Source organism: Oreochromis aureus, linkage group 18 (assembly GCF_013358895.1).
Source record: "Oreochromis aureus strain Israel breed Guangdong linkage group 18, ZZ_aureus, whole genome shotgun sequence".
Taxonomy (NCBI): domain Eukaryota; kingdom Metazoa; phylum Chordata; class Actinopteri; order Cichliformes; family Cichlidae; genus Oreochromis; species Oreochromis aureus.
The window spans coordinates 7,539,609-7,560,782 of record NC_052959.1 but is presented as its reverse complement, the minus strand read 5'-3'; positions in this window follow the sequence as shown (position 1 = coordinate 7,560,782).

The window sequence follows — 21,174 nt, the reverse complement described above, 5'->3', positions numbered from 1 at the left end:
AACTCATCATTTGAACCAAAAATTTAGAATTTGGATCCGTCCATGCTTAAGACCTGGACTGATTTCATTGCAGTTCTTGTGTAATCTGGCATGCCTCAACCCATTCTCCCCACTTCCCTTCTTTAAGAATTGGTTCTGGCAGCCACCCTTCCACTAAGACCTTTTCTGCTGAGGCTTCAGTGAACAGTAGCTGGATAAACTGAAGGGCCAGATCTATCAGGTCCTTTGTCAGGTCTTTGCTAGATTTTCTTCATAGTTATTAGGGACTTGACTTTAATATACTGTTCACCTGCTGTAGTTAATTTTTAAAGGCCCACTACATCCTCTTCTGTTCAATTCTATAAGGACACACAGTACACCATGCATCCAATAAATTTGAAGAAATGTACTTTTGGAGCAGGCTGCTAACAGTAAATTGTCTAAAAATACTAATGGAAAATCATTCCTTAGGTTAGATACAAGAATTGGACTGAAAATGAGTGAAAAAGCAGCCAATGTCAGGCCTCGCTGTCTGCGGTGTGGGTGTGGGTGTGTGTGAGAGAGATTCCTCCAGACCCCACCCTGCTTCCACAGTTCCAGGAAAAAAACCTTTTCACAGCTGCCCACTTCTGCCTTCTCTGAATAACAACATGGGGAACATAAAACAAGCCCACACTAAAACTTGGAGCACAGTATTAAAGAGAGTTTAAGGCTTTGTGAGTAGGGCTGGGTATCGTCACTGATTTCTAAAATCGATTCGATTCCGATTCACTAGGTCCCAATTCAACTCTATTTGAATTGGTGTAAACATAACAGCAGATGCCTTTGTGTCGACGTAACTGAGGATAAAACACAAAAAAATATGTTATAAAAGCCAGGCCTGGCTTTTTATAGCCGATAACTCCCTTGAAAATATTCTGCAGTAGAACAAAAACCATGAATCAAGATATGAACATTACCTGATGCTGCTGAAGTGAGGCAGAGCAAAGTTACAGAGGTTTTATTAGAGACATAGCTAAGCGTTTTGGAAATTTTCTTTATGTTTATTTATAAGACTTTAAGGGCAAGATTACATAAAATCACACCACACAAAGGAAACAAAATTTAAAAATCAATAACATCCAAGCACAGCAAGAAAGACAAAAACAAAAAAACAAACCCAGAACAGGAAAACAAGGGGGGAAAAAACGCCGGTTAGCCAGTTCAAATCAAAAGTTCAAGAAAAATGCTAGTGTCCGAAGAAGATGATCTTCTGTGTGAAGTTAAAAAGGGCAACAGAGAGTTCACCGAGTCCAAAAGATGTGGGGAACAAGTCCAGGAAGGAATTAGGGTACGGCAGAAGTGCAGTTTCACATAAACACAAAGTGCAGTCAAATGGGTTAAAGATTGTGTTGAATCCCTGTTAATATGATTCAGAAAAGAGCCCCAGATTTCAACAAATTTAAAGTGCATGTCAGCCAGACGATAACGAACCTCTTCAATATACAAACATGCAATCCTCTCACATAACCAGAGCCTAAACAAGAGAGGAGATGGTGATTTCCAGGCTCTAAGAATAAGTCTTTTAGCTACAATCATACCAAACATTAAGGCTTTCTGAAGAGGATGTCAAAGTGCCAATGAGGTTAGGGAGCAGCCTAGCACTGCAAGTATACCATCAGGCTTTAATTTTAAGTTATAAATCAGGTTATATATATTAAACATCTCTGCCCAGAAACTCCTGAGTGTAGGGCAGGACCAGAAAAGGTGGCCAAGGGTTCCTTCCATTGCTTTGCATTTTGTCACACAATGAGGAAACGGACGGAAAACTCCTGCCTAACTTTGTTTTAGAGAAATGCAAACGATGAAGCACTTTGAACTGTATAAATTGTAATCTGGCATTAACAGAGCATTCTTTAATCTTCTTCTACCCAGTGACCCATAAAGCGTCCACTATGTCTACTTCCATGTCCTTTACCCAAGCATCCTTGATGTTGGTGCTGTAACTGTAAAAAGTGTAGTAAACTGGCTTATTAGGTGTTTATAAGTGTGATTTTTAATCAAATAATCATAGAAGTCACTGTGAGCAGGGGGCTGATCCAAATGGGAGAAAGACTGTTTAACAAAATTCCTGATTTGTAAGTATCAAAATAAATGAGCAGAGGCAAACATAAATTTTGATTGCAACTGAGCAAATGAAGCAAAACAATTGTCTATGTAGAGGTCCTTAATAGCGTGAAGACCTAATTCTGACCAATGCTTATACACCGGATCCATCAAGCCAGGTAAAAAAGAAAGGTTATGAGTTATGGGGGCAAAAATGGATAGGTCTGGAAGGCACAAAGCACCCCTAACGTGCTTTAAGATCCTAAGAGAATGACCTAGGACAAAATCTTTACTAAGAAGTTTGGTAGGTATGTTTGGCTTAGAAAGCAGAATAGCATTAAGTGATGTACCAAAAATGGATTTAGCATTGTGTGCCTCTATACATCTCTTCTGAACAGCAGGAAAAGCTAAAATATTATTCCAGAAAACCCACGTTCTGGCTTTGCAAGCCCAAAATTAGTGCCTGAAAACTGGGAGGCCTAATCTACCCTCAGATGTGGGCTTCTGCAAGTGTGCCTTTGCAGTTCTATGGGGTTTATCTGCCCAGATAAAAGACATAATGATAGAATCAATAGTTTTAAAAAATGATGACCTGAGAAAGATGGGTATGTTTTCGAAGAGATGAATAAATTTAGGAAGTACCACCATTTTAATTATATTGACAATTCCAATTAAAGAAAGTGGGAGAGTGTCCATTTATGTATCTTAGCTTTAATAGTATGAATAAGGTCCTAAAAGTTCATTTTAAATAGTAACTTACGGTTTCTGGGAATATTAATACCTAGGTATTTAAAGTGGCTGGTGGTGATTTTAAAGGGCAAGCTAGAGATAAAGCTGAAAAAGACCATCTACCAGTGGCATGAAAAGGGGCTTGTCCCAATTAAGTGTGAAACCAGAGAGTTTGTTGATGAGTCGAAGCAGAATCGAAGCAGAGCCTGGTGGATTTGACAGGACCACAGTATCAGAGCTGCTCCTAACTGCAAGGGCCAGAGGCTCCATAGCTAAAGCAAAGAGCAGGGGGGACAAACAGCAACCCTGCCTAGTCCCTCAGTGAAGTAGAAACGGATGTGATCTATCAAAATTTGTCAGTATTGATGATCTTGGTTGTGCATAAAGCATACATACCAAGGTTGTAAAATTACTACCAAAGCCAAATTTCTCAAGCGTAGCAAACAGGTATTTCCACTCAGTTTGATCGAAAGCTTGTTGTGCATCTAACGAAACAGCTGAATTTGAAGTGTTTGTTCCATACAGTACGTTCAACAGACGACAGGTATTAGAGAAAGCAAATCTGTCTGGGATAAACCCAGTTTGAGCTTGATTATTTTAACGTGCCCAAAAATTTATTAAGACGTAAAGACAAGACTTTTGCAATGATTTTTTGATCGCAATTTAATAGACAAAGCGGGCGATAAGAAGCGACATTAGTGGGGTCTCTGTCCTTCCTAGAAAGAAGACAAATGTGGGCATTATACGTGCTATCAGGAAAAGAGCTCCGTGCAATGGAGCAGTTCACCATTCTAAGTAAAAGTGGAGCAATTATATCAACATGGACTTTATAAAATTCTCTGTTGAACCCATCAGGTCCACGTGCTTTACAGGAAAGAACGGATAGCAGCTTTGATTTTTCTGATACTAAAGTCAGCTTCAAGCGCTTGGCTGGCAGATTCTGTAAGGGTTGGAATATTCAGAGAGTTAAGAAGGCTAGAAAGCTCAGAGTCGGTGGCGTACGATTTAGAAGAGTACAGTTCGCTGAAAAATTCCACAAATCTAACATTAATCAGCTTAGGGTCAGTAATTAAGGTAGAGGAGGTAATTTCATGTATGGTCTGGTGGGCTTGCACATCATTTAAATGTCTGGCAAGTAATTTATGGGGTTTATCTCCCAATTCGAAGTGTCTTTGTTTCAAAAGAATATTGTTTCCAACTTGGGTTCCCAAAATATGATTGTATTCACGTTTTAGTTTAAGAATAGCATTAGATATGCCCTCAGTATTAGATTGGCGAAGTGCCTCCTCTAATGTTGATAATTCAGACTCAATTTGGGACAGACAATTTAATCTAGTCTTTTTCGAAAATGTTTGAAAGGAGATGATCTTGCCATGCGCTACTGCCTTAAACGCTTCCCAAAGAGTCGAGTCAGAGACCCCACCATTGTCATTGTGTTTTAAGAAATCAGAAATCTCAGTAGAAACATAAGTGGAGAAAGTTTTGTCTGACAGAAGTGTAGAATTTAATTTCCTACTGAAAGTTTGAGGCTGTATATTAAAATCTATTTTCATAGTAAGGGGGACATGGTCAGAAATCAGGATTCGATGATAAGCAGAGCTGACTAGGTAATAATCTAGAATCTGTAACAAAATAATCAATTCTGGTAAAGTTACCATGTACAGGTGAAAAAAAAGAATATTGCCTGTACTTTGAATGCTGAAGCCTCTAAATGTCTACCATATTGTGCAATTTTACCAGGTTGTTCAGAACTGCCATGGATCTAGTCATAGGGGCTATTTTTGTAGATGATTTATCCAGAACGGGATCAAAACACCAGTTAAAATCGCCACCGATTATTATATTAGAGTTATTATAATCAGACATTAGGTCAAATATTTTAGAAAAAAAGTCAGGACAGTCAAAATTCGGGGCATAAATATTTATCAAAACGAGTGGTATAGGAACACCTCTGGCCTTGGATGTGAAAGTGGACTGGTAGACCTGCGACACCCACATTGCTCTTAAACATCTCTGTTCATTAGAGTGAATATGAGTTTCCTGAAGGAAAATTATATCAGAAGATAAATGCTTCAAATGTGACATAACCTTCCCACGTTTCAACGCTCTGTATAAGCCCTTACAATTCCAGGATGTAAAAGTCAAAGGACATGTTCCTAATCCAGTAGCACTGTTACTGTTACTGTTATCAAAATAGGATATGATATGACATATGGAGTGACAATAAATAATACAAAGGACTGGCATAACAACAGTAAAAACAAAATTAATAACAACAACACTGAACCATACCCCTCAAAAAAGAAAAAGGCCGCAAAAAAGAACAATACAATACAATACAATTTTATTTATATAGCACATTTAAAAACCAGAGGTGTGCCAAAGTGCTTCACATAATCAATTAAGTGCAGTTACAGATACAGATACAGATATATTGACAGGTGGGAGACATAACTATCCAATATACACCAGGCACAGTAGACGCACAATAGGCACAATCCAAAGGCTGAAGGTTAAATCATTATAAGCTTTAATCACAGCAAAACAATAAAATACAGTACCCTTACAAATGCGGGCTCTAGGAAGTTGGGAAGGCTAGGCTAAATAAATACGTTTTTAATTGAGAATTAAAAGATTGAATTGAATCAGACGCGTGAATAGCTTGAGGAAGATTATTCCAGAGGTAGGGTGCAACAGAGGCAAATGCACGGTCACCGCCGAGATCTAGGTCGCACCAGGAGCATTTGGCCTGCTGATCTAAGCGCTCTCCTAGGGGTATAAAAGCTGAGGAGATCAGTAAGATAGCTGGGCGCGGTATTATTTATGATTTTAAAAGTGAACAATAAGATTTTAAAATCAATGCGATATTTAATGGGGAGCCAGTGCAGGTCGGAAAGAACTGGAGTAATAGACTCAAACCTACCAGTCCCAGTTAAGAGACGGGCAGCAGCATTTTGAACGAGCTGCAGTTTGTGAATAAGGGCAGAATGTAGACCAGTATAAAGGGAATTACAATAATCTAATCTGTATGTAACAAAGACATGAATAAGTTTTTCAAGGTTCTTACATGGTATGTAGGGCTTGGCCTTAGAGATCAGACATAATTGATAGAAACTGGATTTAACTACAGAGGAAACAAGAACCATGGCCCATCCCAGCATGCATTAAGGTAGTGCTTCCCAAAGTGGGGGTCACGCCCCCTAGGGGGGGGGCGCAGAGCCATTGCATGGGGGGCACGGTATGAATAAAAAAATTTTTTAAAAAGAATGCTTGGACACTGCTAGCATAATGGACAGGTTTTATGACGGGGCTCCCACACAAACGCAAAGCAGAAGATGAAGCATCGCCAAATATGTTTCCAAACCAACTTCCTTCCAAGCCAGACAGGAAAATATGATGAAGCATATCTTGGCTTTCGCTTCAATTCAGGATTTAATGATTCGATATCACGTTATTCAAGCTAAAATCGATTTTAATTGGAAAATTAATAATTGAAACCCACCCATATTTGTGAGTGACAGCAGCTGGATATCGCTCTTCTTCTCTCTGGGGCTGAGAACCACGGACGAGGTTGACGTCTCGTAATTTGGTAAGATGTTGTCATGTTGCCGCATTTCTTCCCATTTAGTTAGAAACACTGCTCAAGGTTAAGGTGGTGGTGGTGGTGTTTTGTCCTGGCTGAGCCCGCTCACACACCTGAAAAGGCTTTTTGTTTTGGATAGCGGAGGTTTTGTAGCTGGGTGGAGTGGGTCTGTAGACGCTTTTAGGCTAGCCATCTTTCTTTTTCAGTTCAGTCAACAGAACTGAAATGTTAAACACGAGACACAGCTCATATGCTGAGTTTTTGTCTTTTTCTATTTGACTCTTACATTGTTGCTTATTTATTTGCTGTCAGAGATGAGTTACAGGGCGGGTAAAGGCGGCCCTCTTGCTTGTTGTAGCGGGGAAGACACAGCTGTTAGCAATAACGTTAATGAGTGCGCCCATAAAGGCAACGGAGCTTTTCATAAAGATGATTTCTAATTTGCTGATGTGCTGTCAGGTTGTGGGAGACTTCCGGTCAGCTTTTAGTCAGTTGTCAGTCAGTGTGCCTGTGTACACACACACTTGTGCTAAGTGTGTCAAAGCACAGTCTGTTATAGTGGAATAATAAGTGGTGATAAGTGATTCAACAGGACTGTACCCTCAGGTACAGTCCTGTTGAATCACGGTTGGGCTTAACCCTGAGTTTTGCTTTGCGGAAGTTGACCGTGAACATGGGCTAAATTGAAAAATGCCCAACACAGTTGCCCAAATGTATGGTGAAGTCTCCGTGTTCTGTTATGTTCATCTGACCAGCCTTTACACGGTGTTAGTCATCTACTGTTGTGGGAGCTCAAAAGGAAGCAAACATGGATGGGATGGTGAAGGTAAGTGAAGGGAAAGGTAAGTGACTCATGCTGTAGGTGATGTCAGACGCCAGAGATTTGGTGGAAAGAAAGCCAATGGTAGCTTAGAAATTTAACAATTTTTTTTTTTCAAGCTTCCATTATTCCAAATATACTAATAGATTGTCAGATAACTAACCAAGTCTGCTTAATCATCTCCAACACTCTGGAGGAGAGTTTAGGTGCTCTCCAAGATTACATCGACCAGTGTTTCAAGGGTATAGTTATAAAGAAGGCCCAGAGCGCATCATCCCTGGCAAAAAGATATCACCCGACAGACTCCCCCGGCACAACATCGCCTGCCGGCAAAGACTTTACCGACATCATGGAGTCAATCGATAAGCGAGGTTGTCCCTGGTGGAGATTTTACAATGGGAATTTAACCCTTTCTTGCATGAATTATGACAACCTCAATCAGGATGTTTTAAGTATTAAAAATTAGTATTATCTTAAGTATTTTTATTCATCTTTAGGCATGAAAAAAAGATTTTTGAAATTCATTTTTTTAAACATGTACTTTCAAAGAGTTTTTTACATGTCCACTTAGGTGGACAACCTACGTTTTGACTTATGAATTCGACAAACGAGTAAATAATATACACTGTGTTAAAACTATAACATAACAAAAATATTTTTAATATATTTTATATATATTTTATAACAATATATGTAACAACTATAACAAATATAACTCTGCCATCCACTCGCTGACCAGTGGGTGGCATGGTATGGAGTGGCACATCAGTGTCCAATGTAGTGGTTTATGTGCAAGTATACCATCAACACTGACACAAATACAAGAAAACAGCCTTTGAATAGCTGTCCACTGCAGTGACCACTATGCATGAAAGGGTAAAAGCCCTGAGAGAATCCCTGGAGTTCAGCCAGCAGCAGGTGGAAACACTCACTCCTGAAAATGCCACACTACGGGACTCGGTCAAATCTCTTACTGAAAATGTGACCCAGCTCAACATAAAAAAATAAAATAATAAAAGAGACTGTTATTGATCTGCAACCCATAGCATGAGAAATAACCTTGTGTTTCTGTTATCCCAGAATCTGCTGGTGAGAATGCAGAAGCAATGGTGAGAAGCTTCATTAAAAACCACCTGAAGCTGGACTGACCACTAAAATTAAACACAATCTAAACCGATGGTCACCTCTTACACTAGACTTTAGTGCAAGAATCACAACAGTAAAAATGAGTATCCTCTCACGGCTATTGTACCTTTTCCAACCCCTGCCAGTTAAGATCCCAGTGGAAAAATTCAAGGACTGGGATAGGCTCATCTCTAGATTTGTATGGAATGGTAAAAGGCCTACAATAAAATATTCAACATTACAACTATCTAGGAAGCAAGGTGGTGTGGGACTCCCTAATCTAAAAGATTATTACCATGTGGCCCAAAGCAGACCAGCGATCAGAACTTTAATGCTAAATGGAAAGACATTGAAATAAAAGTACAGGATGTCCCAGTCCAGACTTTTCTTGGAAATGAGCAACTTAAGAAAACCTTACAGCATTTCCTTGATCCTATAACATCCCACACTCTAGAGATATGGCTCGGCCTAGTTAAACAAAGTAAGTTGGAAAGGGAGTTTAAGATGTTAAACTTGGCTGCTTATGATGCTGGTGTTATACCAAGTGCACACAACTCAGGATTCAGGACGTGGGAACAAAAAGGAATAACAGCGATTTGTACAATAATGAAAGATGGCCATTTGATGAGTTTCCAAGATTTAAAAGATTGGTATACAGATTTTTACAGGTATCTGCAACTTAGAGACTACTTTTCAAAGGAAGTACGAAGTTCACGTACATCTTATGGTGTGCTTGATTGCATAATTAAATCATACAGGGGCCTCCGATTCAAGGAAATTTCTGTACTATATAAAAGCCTAAGACAGAACACGGTGACATCAACTGAATACATAAAAAAGAAATGGGAACAGGAAATAAAAACTAATATCTCAACTGAGGAATGGGTAGATATGTGTGAAACCCAGAACACAACAACTAACTCAAGATGCTGGAGAGAATTTGGATGGAAACATCTTACTCGATTCTTTATTACACCAAAAATTAAAAGTGAGCAGACTCAAGACAGTTTGCCATGCTGGAGAAGATGTGGAAACATGGAAGCACATCATACGCACGTGTTTTGGGAGTGCCTGAAACTGCATAATTTTTGGAAGAAAGTGACTCTTGTAAAAGGCGATATCTTGGGCTATCAATTACCATACAATTTTAAAACTGTATATCTTGGGAATATTAAAAAGTATGTTGTGTATGACGACTTGTATTTGACAAAAATCCTATTGATAGCTGCAAAGAAAGCTATAACAAGAAACTGGTACAAACTGGATCCACTTTCTTCAAAAGACTGGTTCAGTGTTGTTGGGGAAATCTATGCAATGGAAAAAATGACCTACATTCTCAGATTAAAGGAAGATATTTTTGGACATTATATGGCACTAAGGAAAGTTAATGAACGAACAAAACATTTAAGGTTTATGTCTTTAACTTTGTATAGCCATATATATGCATGTATAAAAAAGTATGTATATATGCTGGAGTATGTATGCTGCGTAGTATAGGTAGGCATGCATATGGTAGTTGAACCTTTTGTTCGCTTTAGTTCTGTTTGTTTTGACTGTGTGCTTGTTTGTTTATTTCTCCTGAAATGTAGTACATGTGTTTAAACTGTGACAAAACTATTCAGGTGTCCTCTGGCACCTGAAGCTGCCAGATGACACCGTGAAGAACATCACCTTTGAAAGAGTGCATTGTATCAGGGCTAAGAGGACAGGGGCCGGGAGACCACGTCCAATGGTGGCCAAATTTGTCCACTTCAAACAGAAGGAGCAGGTGAAGAGTCGCGGCAGGGAGCTGAAAGGAACGGACTTCAGCATGAACGACCAAAGAGATCCTGGAACGCACAGCTGGACTGGCATTTTTGTTTTTATGGGCTGATGTTTTTGGTTTTTCTGTAATAGTATATTCAAAACGTTTATTGTCATACAAAGAAAAAGCATTTCTCTGTGCAATGAAATTCTTTCTTTGCTGCCCACACACAGATGCCTGGTTAAAACATATAAACAATGAAAGGTTGTGGATTGGCCAGATGCTGGCAGAGATGTTTTTAAGTTTCATACAATCACTTTGTTCTCCAATAACATTACTGTGAAAAGATTTTGTTTATTATTCAAATATGCTTTGCTTGTAACTGTGTAAAACCCTGAATGACGATTCACCCAGATATGCTTTGCTTGTGATTGTGTAAACTCTGAATGACGATTCACTCTGATAAACATGAAGCCTTGCCTATGCTTATCAAATGCCTGTGAAGACAAGTTCCTGTGTAAAGAGGAACGGAAAATGCCACTTAAGCAGACGTTTAGTATAGTACAGACAGAATGTTTAGTAAGATATGCATTTGTCAGTTAAGCAATCTATATACTGAGAACAGGCGGAGACTGCCTCCGTCTGCTGTGTAACCTACATGCCTATATAACCTGCAATAAAGAAGAGTACTGTGTGACTCTCTCACAAGAGTTCACCCATGTACATGTGATTGATTATATTGTCTCACTGTGTCTCTGTTTTACTTTGGCAGCCTTCTATTTGGGAGATTTCCCCCAACATTTCTTGGTCCTTCGAGCCGGATGAGACAGCCTTTTTAAAGCAGCTCTCACAGAAGGCGCCTCACCAGGTCCCGTCGGTGCAAGAAGCCCACGTTGAAGTCTGCCGGCAGCTCACATACTAGGTGTGTGATTAAAATCCAAGAGCGTGAATTCGGGTCTTGGTCAACGTTTTACAAGCGGTCCGCACCGTCGGGGGCTGATCAGGTGCATCTGAAGAAACCAGCGCCAAGGTAGGACAGACTACTTTGAGATAATAAAGGTTTGCACGAAAACGAAACTTAAGAGAAATAGACTCGTCCAAGAGAGACTGGAAGCATTAAGCTCATCTTGAGGACTGGTAGTCAGCTCGCCCGCAGAGGGTTGGAAGCAGTAAAATAAATATTGAGCTCGTCTAAGAATGATTGGTAGCTCCCGAAAGGGTAAAAATAGGCCTATAAGCTCGCCTAAGAAAGTCTGGAAGCACTACGCCGCTTTAAGGAAGCTGGTAGCGTGAACGCGCTGAAACTGTCTGTCTTTTTGTCTATTTTGTGGTGGAATAAGTTGATTTTACAGCACAATAAGGAGGCTGAACTATTCCACTGATTTGTTTACTGTCGGTTGCTGAAGTACTGGTGAACTGAGAGGAAGGTCGGTTTTTATCACATAAAGTCGACACCGCTTTTGAGAATAGCTCAAAAGTAGAAGGGCGTGTCGGCCACCTCTCTCTGTTCTCGTGCCAGTGAAAGCGCCGCAGGTGTGTGTGTGTATTACTAAGTGCTAAATACATAAAGAAATAAATAAAATAAGTAGAAATAAACATATAAAACAAATAAGAAAATGGGAAATAAAGCAACAAAACTCACTGCTGACGAGCAGTGGCTAGAAAAAAATGTCCAGGCGCCCGGACAAATTAGTGCATATAGATGGAGAAATCCAAAGAAAACTAAATGTCCCACGTGGGGGGAAAATGCATTAACTAAATTATAAGAAACCCTCCAAGCAGAAATAAATACTGAAAAGGAAGCTAAAAAGAAATCAAAGCATACACAAAAGTTGTAATATTTTAAAGCATGGAAAGTGGAATAAACAAAAGGTTAAATTAAGGTTAACTTAAATTAAAGCAATGAAACAAAATTGGGAAGACAACCAAGCTGAATGAATAGAATGCGTGAAACCAGATAATTCACACAAAATATATCAAATAAAAAAGAGAGATGCATAAGGCATATTAAGGCTGTGTCATTGTTCAGCCAAGGAAAATGTCTCCAGCTTGGGAAGGTGTGAAGCTGCAGATTCACACAGACCCGTGATGGATGCATAATAAAATATAAACTAATATACTATTGTATATTAGTAGTAAAGTAGTGTATTGTGATATACTATTGCTGTTATAAAAAGGAAAAACAATACAATGACAACATTAATAATGACATACTATTAATAGGAAGAGGCACCTCAGTCAGTTATGATGTGAGGTGGAAGATTGTTAAAAGTAGTCTAATTCAAGCTTAAGGTTTGCTCAAACTCAGTACAATGATATATGAGATGAAGAAAATAAGGAAATAACTACACTAATCAGGTGCATAGAGACACTTGACCTGCTTGTAAACCTGTCATCTTAAATGAGACTTTGTTAAGATGAAGAGCAAACCTATACTAACAACTAATAAGCCAAACCCTGTATACAACAGCTAAAGCTACAGGTTTGAGAAGCTGAATAAAATGAATTAAATATGTGGACACTACCAAGCTGATGAGCAAGTTACACATAATGATTAGGCATATGATTTACTAATGCAGATGTAATAACTTTATTCTAAAATTCAAGGAGAACAAACAAGAACAACATCTTCAGTTGTGTCTTGTTGTTGTTCTCTGTGCAGTGTGCTGAGTTTTGTTTTTGTTTCTTTTGTTTTTTTTGAAATGTTGCTTGAGTGATGAGTACTGTAACTTCTGAAGTAGCTCTCACCATGTGTCCTTGATGATGATAAGTCCAGAGCCAGCTGAGAGCTGGGTTATCTGTTTTGTTTTATGTGACAAGGCTGAGAAGTTAAAACTTAGTTTCTTGTTTAAAAAAAAAAGGAAAAAAAAAAGAAAAAAAAAAAAAGAGAGGTTTTGTGTTTCTCAGCCAAGAACAACTACAATTTCATTTCCTGTTTTGAGACAGGATAATAATAATAATAATAATAATAATAATAATAATAATAATAAAACAAAGAGTGATGTTTTGTTTAAGTGTTGAAGCAGGCTAATACTGCAACATATCGTCTAGTGCATGATCTGCGAGCAATATATGAAATCATCTTATTTATCTTTAAATAAACTCCAATTATGGAGACCTGAAGTCACATGCTTACGGCACACCCTCAGGTGAAGGCAGAAAGCTACTAAAACAAAGAAAAGAAGCTATACAGAATGCGCCACAGCCACAAAACTAAGTATTCACATTCTTTCTGACTCTTTGTGAGCCTGAGTTATGACCTTGGCTCCCTGTTTTTCTGCTTCCACCAAGGGTGGGGGTGACGCTCCCGTGGCATGTGCTCTGTTCTCTTTACTATCACAAAGAAAAAAAAAAGAGAGAGGCCCCTACTCTCTGAATACAATATTCTCTTCATAACTCGGCAGTATGAAATGTCATGAAACAGTGTAACTCACTCACAGTAAATCAGCAGTATAGGATAATACAAACCTATCTAATAAATCTAATGATGTTCAAATTCTTTTAACTAAGAAGTGTGATGCAAACTAAAACTACATACTGATTACACAAGAAGTATGATGTGGCCTACAGCAGTATCATGATTCACTCATTTTGATTACAGGTATAATGTAATATATGACAGCATAATAATCTCACAACTGCTACAAGCACATTTGCCTTTCTTAACACACGCGAGTGAAAGGCAACTGTTAAGAAAATGCCCTTTTGGGTGAGACAAGCCCAGAGGCCCTGCATGCAAGTGTACTAACACACATACATGCAATGAAGAGCAGCTTACACTAGAGCACACACTATATGTGCGCCTCTATATCTCACATTGGTGTTAAAACAGGAAAACTTAATAGTTTTGTTATCAACTGCTGAATTTACCCACTACTGACATTTAACTCTCCAGCTTGCAGGACAATAGGTGAAACGTTTGTGAAAACAGAGAAGGAAAAATAAAGACACAGAGAGAGTCTGGTATGACCAAGCAGTGATCAGACAATAAATTTAGTTGGTAATACAATAAATTGTGAGATGCTTTCTCCTTGATTGATGCAACACAAGTAATTTACTGTATGGAGGAAATTCTCTTTTGTGATAATCTTTTGAACGTGCATTTCTGTTGACCTGTCAATTTAGCGCATTATAAGCTGATATGCAAATTAGTTGATTGATATTAGATTTGAAAAAATAACTGTATTATAAAATAAGTGAATAAGATGTAACAACGGTTGAAATTAGTTTTTTGTTTCTAGTGTGTGGAGAAGGTTTTATCATGGCACACATCTGTTTACATGGGAGGAAACTCCTCATGTGATGCGACATTTAGCAATTTGCAAGTGTGCAGCACATCAGAAGAATGACTATGAAATTACAAAGGGAAACAATTTTACTGACAAAGGATGAACAAAAAGCAGCTCCCACAGCTGAGCAAAAGAAATGGCTGAAATGCGGAGCGCAACTAAGAGATGACTTGTGAAGGAAAACCAATACTTCCAAAATCTCTCCACAAAACAGCAGCCTTAGTGACACATGGAGTTACTCTCCATGCATCAACAGGAGGGATAGGAGATATAATCTCCAAAACACTTTTACACTCTAAATTTCGAAACTTCAGCAAAATGCTTATGTAACCATTTTATTCCAACATATGGCATCCCCACTCTGATAAGATCAGATAATGGGACACACTTTGTCAATGAGGTAATCAGCAAAGTCTCTGAAGCACTAGGGTTTAACATCAAATATCACTGTGCTTATCATCCTCAAAGTGCCGGCCTAGTAGAAAGGACAAACGGCACAATAAAACAGAGGCTTAGAAAATGTATGGAAGAAACAGGAAGGCCGTGGCCAGAGTGTATAGGCCTAGTAAAAATGTGGATGAGATTAACACAAGGTTCACAAAAACTTACGCCTTTTGAAATCATTCATGGCAGACCATTTCCACTGCCAATCACAAGTGAACCTATAGATAAATCAATCCGAGAGACCACACTAGCAGAATGGATGTCGAAGCTACTAGAAAACAAAGATATTGTTTTGAACAATAAACTGCCTTCTGAATCTTCTCCAGTATCTTGCAGGTTGAAGCCAGGTGATTGGGTCCTGATTCGAGTTCTCCAGAGAAAGAATTGGAGCTCGCCCCGCTGGGAAGGCCCATACCAAGTGCTTATCACCACACCTTCAGGATGTCAGCTGTAAATGACTCTCAGACTACAAGACGACGACGAGACGTCTCCACACTGCAACCACATGACCCCATCTATGGCAGTGATGTGCCAGAGGAATTTAAGCTTTGGACCACCGGACAAAAGGTCCTCCACTCACTGTTTCCATGGGTGGGCACCGGAAAGAACATGTTAAGGATTGAAACTTTGGACTATCGCTTTGGACTGTTCCTGAATGCCTCGTGCAAAATCAACAATCAACAAAATGAAGAGATTGATGCCCTGCGCATAACTGTGATGCAACACCGAGTCGCACTGGACATGATTCTGGCTGAGAAAGGAGGACTCTGTATACTCTTTAACAACACATGCTGTACGTACATTCCAGATAATGTTCACTCTTCCAACATGACCGACGCCTTACGCACGCTGAAACAACTCAGGGACGCTCAGCAACAGGACTATGTCACGAACACTGAAGATTGGCTTACCTGGCTGTTGAGTGGTTCCTGGAAATCTCTTTTAATAAAAGGACTGGTTTTTGTAGGAGTTCTTCTACTCCTACTCTGTTGTTTTACTTCTTGTATCTTGCCATGTGTACAATCAATGATTAATAAAGTTGTTGCAGTTCATGTGCAGGCATACCTGACACTGCCCATGGACGAAGATGATGATAATCCCCCTGACACTGAAATGCTGTGATACACCAATGTATGACGTGCTGATTAAAAATGCGCTGCAAGAAATCATGCACAGATAATAAACCAATGGTGTTTTAACTAGTGTGAAAGTTAAACAACAGGAGGGAAATGTGAAAAGATTTTGTTTATTATTCAAATATGCTTTGCTTGTAACTGTGTAAAACCCTGAATGACGATTCACCCAGATATGCTTTGCTTGTGATTGTGTAAACTCTGAATGACGATTCACTCTGATAAACATGAAGCCTTGCCTATGCTTATCAAATGCCTGTGAAGACAAGTTCCTGTGTAAAGAGGAACGGAAAATGCCACTTAAGCAGACGTTTAGTATAGTACAGACAGAATGTTTAGTAAGATATGCATTTGTCAGTTAAGCAATCTATATACTGAGAACAGGCGGAGACTGCCTCCGTCTGCTGTGTAACCTACATGCCTATATAACCTGCAATAAAGAAGAGTACTGTGTGACTCTCTCACAAGAGTTCACCCATGTACATGTGATTGATTATATTGTCTCACTGTGTCTCTGTTTTACTTTGGCAGCCTTCTATTTGGGAGATTTCCCCCAACAATTACAGATGCGCATCTTGAGATCAACATACTACATCCTATGCAGTCTATTCTAAAGTTGGTCTAAAGCATTAACACAGCAATTACATTTATATCCTATTGTCTCCTCCCATCCGGGAGTGGACATTGCCCCGCAGTGTAAAAGTACTGGTAGTAACTAGGGCTGCTAGTTGCCTGACCCTTATCTCTTTTTATGGCAAAGACAGTTAGTTATTTGTCCTCACCCTCAATGACTCTTGCTTCCTCTTATGGAGGTGGGGGTTAGTTGTTCTCCTGCACCACACCCTAGTTCCTTTGTTCACATTCCAGCAATGTTTTCTATTTGTATTCTACACCCTATCAACAACAGTATCATAAGCATACACACAGACACGCACATAATATGACAAACAATAACAAACCATAATCTTGTTAACCTTAATACATAATAATCAAGCTATTATTTCCACACTAGCATGACAGAGTTTCTATACTGCTGGGTCGGTGCTATGATGTTACTGATAGTCTGACCAAAGATCAGATGGTTCAGGCACTGACGTGTGTTGCTTTCTTGGCAGGCATGTGTCAGCTGCAGAAGTTCAACTTTAAAGAGTGGGATGGGTCACAGAAACAGAATGTTAACATGATTGGTCAAAACAATTGAGTGTGGCCTCAGGTCTGATATCAGCTCAAGTTTCTTCCTCTGGACCTCTCTGGACATCTCCTTATATATATATGTGGGGTGTGACTCATGGGTGTGTATTAAATGATAAATGTGGTTGCACTCACCTGTTCACTGCACCTGCTGTTTGATGAGCAGAAAGGTAGGGTGAGCATGAGGGGAAACTTTCTGTTAACTGAAGCTTGATGTATAGTTTAATGCTCTAGTTGCATTAAACTATACATCAATCAAACTATACATTAATCTGATGTTGCAGTTTGGCATAACAATTGGTGTAGTATTTTGTGAGTTGCAGTCATGTGTGTGTGCATTTGTAATACATTTGATCCCATGTGCTGGTTTGTGGGTTTTCAACAGTACAATTTGGAATAAAAGGAACAAATGGCTCAGAATTGCATTTCATGTTTTTATTGTTGCGCGCCATCAGTGTCCTCATGTTTAGTTGGTTGGAGGAGCCGCAACAACTTGTCAACAGAAAAGTTTGTAAGTTTTTTGGATTATTTATGTATTGGTGATCATGGTTTGCTGGTGCCGTTGTCCACCCGGCCTAAGCCTGTGGCTTCACACAACGGATTTCTTTTGGGAGTTATTTATTCCCCGGTTAGGTTTCAGCAGTACAGCTGCATTAGGCGTTGTACTGATTTGCTTTCTAGTTGTTTTGCATCAGGCGGCTGAAGCCACTGGCTTGGAAGTACCGCTGCAGTTCGTGTTTAAGACAGTTTGTCTTCCTCGTGGCTGACGATATGGAGGTACATAAATACCCACCGCCAGTATGCACAGAAGACTAGGCTGAGTTAGCCAGTTTAGTGTTAATAGGCACATTAGTGGAGGATACATTTCTCCTGTTAACTGTGTGTGTGGCCAAGGTTTATTGAAAGGAATGTCATTAAGTTGATGTTGGAATGAAGCTGTGTGGCATATTAGGTGCAGTTCAATGTGTGGATTTTGTAACGTGTTATTGAAAAATGGAGACACGCCAATTAATACAATGTATTGATGTTAATGGAAAGAAAAGACAGCAGAAACAGACTGCTGAGGCGTTGGAAAATAAGACTGAAAGGCTTCAAACAACTCAACTTATACCATGGCGGCTGCACGTCACCCACCTCTGTAGCATTATATGAAATAGACATGTGCAATTATCCTCCTTTGGCGTATAGACAGGTGTTGTGGTCATGTTGGATGCCACTGAAAATAAAGAACTCATAAATAGAATAAGAATAAATAATCTCTCAGTTAGACTGCAATAGTAATTTCTGGTAATGTCCAGAATTAGTTTGGCAGTATCAGTTAGACAGTAATGTAACTTTAATGTGCAAAACCAGAGTTATGAATGATTAAGGTAAAAATAAATATGACAAGATCAAACCTAACAATAAGGCTGATGTTTAACAGAAAAGGCTTTTTTCAATGTACTAAAGGTCATCTGTAATAAAATACACAAATTAAAATTATTTTTTATTCAGGAAGTGAAATTCACTTCTTTTAAAATAAAATCACAGACCTTTGTTTCAAAAAGGAAAGGGAAAAAAACAAAACAAATGAAATACAACAACTGAAAATATGATAATACGGCACCACTTCAAGCATAATGGATATTATTGTTTGAATCACTGTCCTGGAATTTGACTCTCCAACATTTGCATGCTGTTCATATGCAAATGCAGCAAAACAGCAAAAACATGTTCTTTGAAGGTTGCTCCAGCTGCCATGTTGGTCCTTTCTGTCCTGTAGATGATGCCTGGCTGCTTCCAAATGCTGGAGTCTTGAGTACTGTTTTTTTCCATGCTATCCAGTCTTTAAGTGTAGTTCATCAGTGCTTGTCTTTCTCCCTCCTTTTTCAGAAAAAGGACAGCATTCACAGCCCTACCTTTTTCAGAAACGCCCAACTAAAATAATTCAGCATAATAAGGATGGGCAAGAGTTGCAAGCTGAGTTTGGGCTTCTTTGGTGGTTTTGAAAGGATCTTCTTCCTTGTAGGGAAGCTTCCTCCTGCTGTGGTCCCACTTTAGGTTGTCCCATCCACCACTGGGTGCCTCTTTTTCCTCTTGGACACTCTCTCCACCAATGTCCTACTTCTCCACAATTATAACAAGTACTAAACATCTTTAAGGCTAGAGAACTCCTTTGGGTCCATGATATTTGCTGTCGATGCACAGTGCAGTGGTTTGGAGTCGACCCCCACATTGCTGGAGCTGGTGGGTTCTGCTGTTGTTGTGCTAAGGCCGCTGCTACTGCTTGCTCTAGATCAGCCTTCTCTGCCTGATTTTAAAGACAGAGTACTCATTCATTTTACTGGCCTCAATTTGTCCCCACACAATTTCATACATTAAATACAGCTTATCGGATCCTGTTTGCTCAAAACACTCACAAGGGCCTTCACCCAGCATTTCAACCATTTTCTATAAAAAATACCTTCACCTTGAATTAAGGTTTAAAATTCATAAAGAGGTCAATTTCTTAGTTCCTTACTGATTGATCACTCATGACAGAATTACTTTAGTCAAATTACAGAGTTTAATTTTAAAGACAATGTGGATACCTTAATTTTTTTTACCTTTCAAGTGATCAACCAGTTCAGAGCCTTGATCAGGCTGAGGCTCAACTCTCACCACCAGTCCAGATTCCAAGGGTCTCCTTCTCTTCTAATCAATCAAGCCTCGCTTTGGTGCGCCAGTTTGTTGGGTTCATTTTTGAGAGAGAAGACAAATATGCTCAGACTGCATTTTCTTAAGTTTATTTAGTGCTTTACAACCTCAAACATTACAGCTAACAGCTGGATTTTCCCATTTGAGTGCAGCTAGCCAAATTGTGAACAGCCACTTACTGTTAAAGAGACAGACAGTGAAAGTGGACAGTATATTCTTGGTCTCTTAACATAAAACTCATTGTTGCAGCCAGACAGAGCACAAATATGATCCCCTAAATGGATTTTTAGTGTCCTTATTTTCATCTAAGTTATCCATTCTGTCACTAGTTAGGTAACATAAACTAATCCAAGTCTATTAATTTCAACCCATCAACCAACTACATGACATCACGTTCTGTACTGACACAAGATGGCACTAGGTATGTTAAAACTTTAAGCACTTATTTCTTAAATCCAGCTGCACAGATGGTTACATCTATAGCATGTTTTTGAGAGCAGGGGTCAATGGCGTAAATTAACCATTATACGTGTAGCGTTTAATGTCCTGTTTAAAGTGTTGGTCCCCAAAGTGTTTTTGTTTTGTTTTGTCTTGTTTTCTTTCCCCACAGGGCCCTAAATCCCTGGGGGCACCCCTGATTCTTAATATGTAATGAAATTGTTTTTTAAGCCAGCGTAACAGATCTACTGATTTATATAATTAATATTTGTTAAAAGTGCAGTAAACTGTACCTCTCCTTTCTTTATCTATTCAGTTCCAAACCTATCCGCCCTTTAAGTCTGACGTTATTGGCTGTTTCTGGGTCCAAACTCCTCTTCAGTTCTCAAAGTCAAACTAGCCCTGCAGCATCAATGAGAGTTACAAACTGTCTAAATTCTTCCACATGATGTCTGCCAACAACATCACGACACAGGAAGCAAAGCGCTGCCACCTCAGAGTCCAGCTCCTTTTCTATAGAGGACAACCTTTGTATCATAGACCTGCTTCCAACAGCACAGGCCTGGAGGGACTGATAGATACACACAATTATTAACATAGGCTATATAACTATAGGCTATATGAATGTAGCAACAGTCTTTGAGATGACCTTATGTCATTGTGAGGGACCAAGCAGCAAAGGCGTAGAGGGCACAAGAAAAAAAGTCTTCAAACTGGGTTTTCTTTATTTTGACCCTCAAAAAAAAGTTCAAGAAGACAAAATTCAAAAATATAGTTAGCGGGCCCATAAAAGACATCAACTAAATATAACTCTAATCAAAAAGTAACTTCCAGAAACTTAAAGTGGACACAACTTAACTCAAACTGACCTAATTAGGAAGACACAGGAGGGTAGCTTTTATAGTGGTTTGGCCAAACCATTTACACACAAAAGGGGG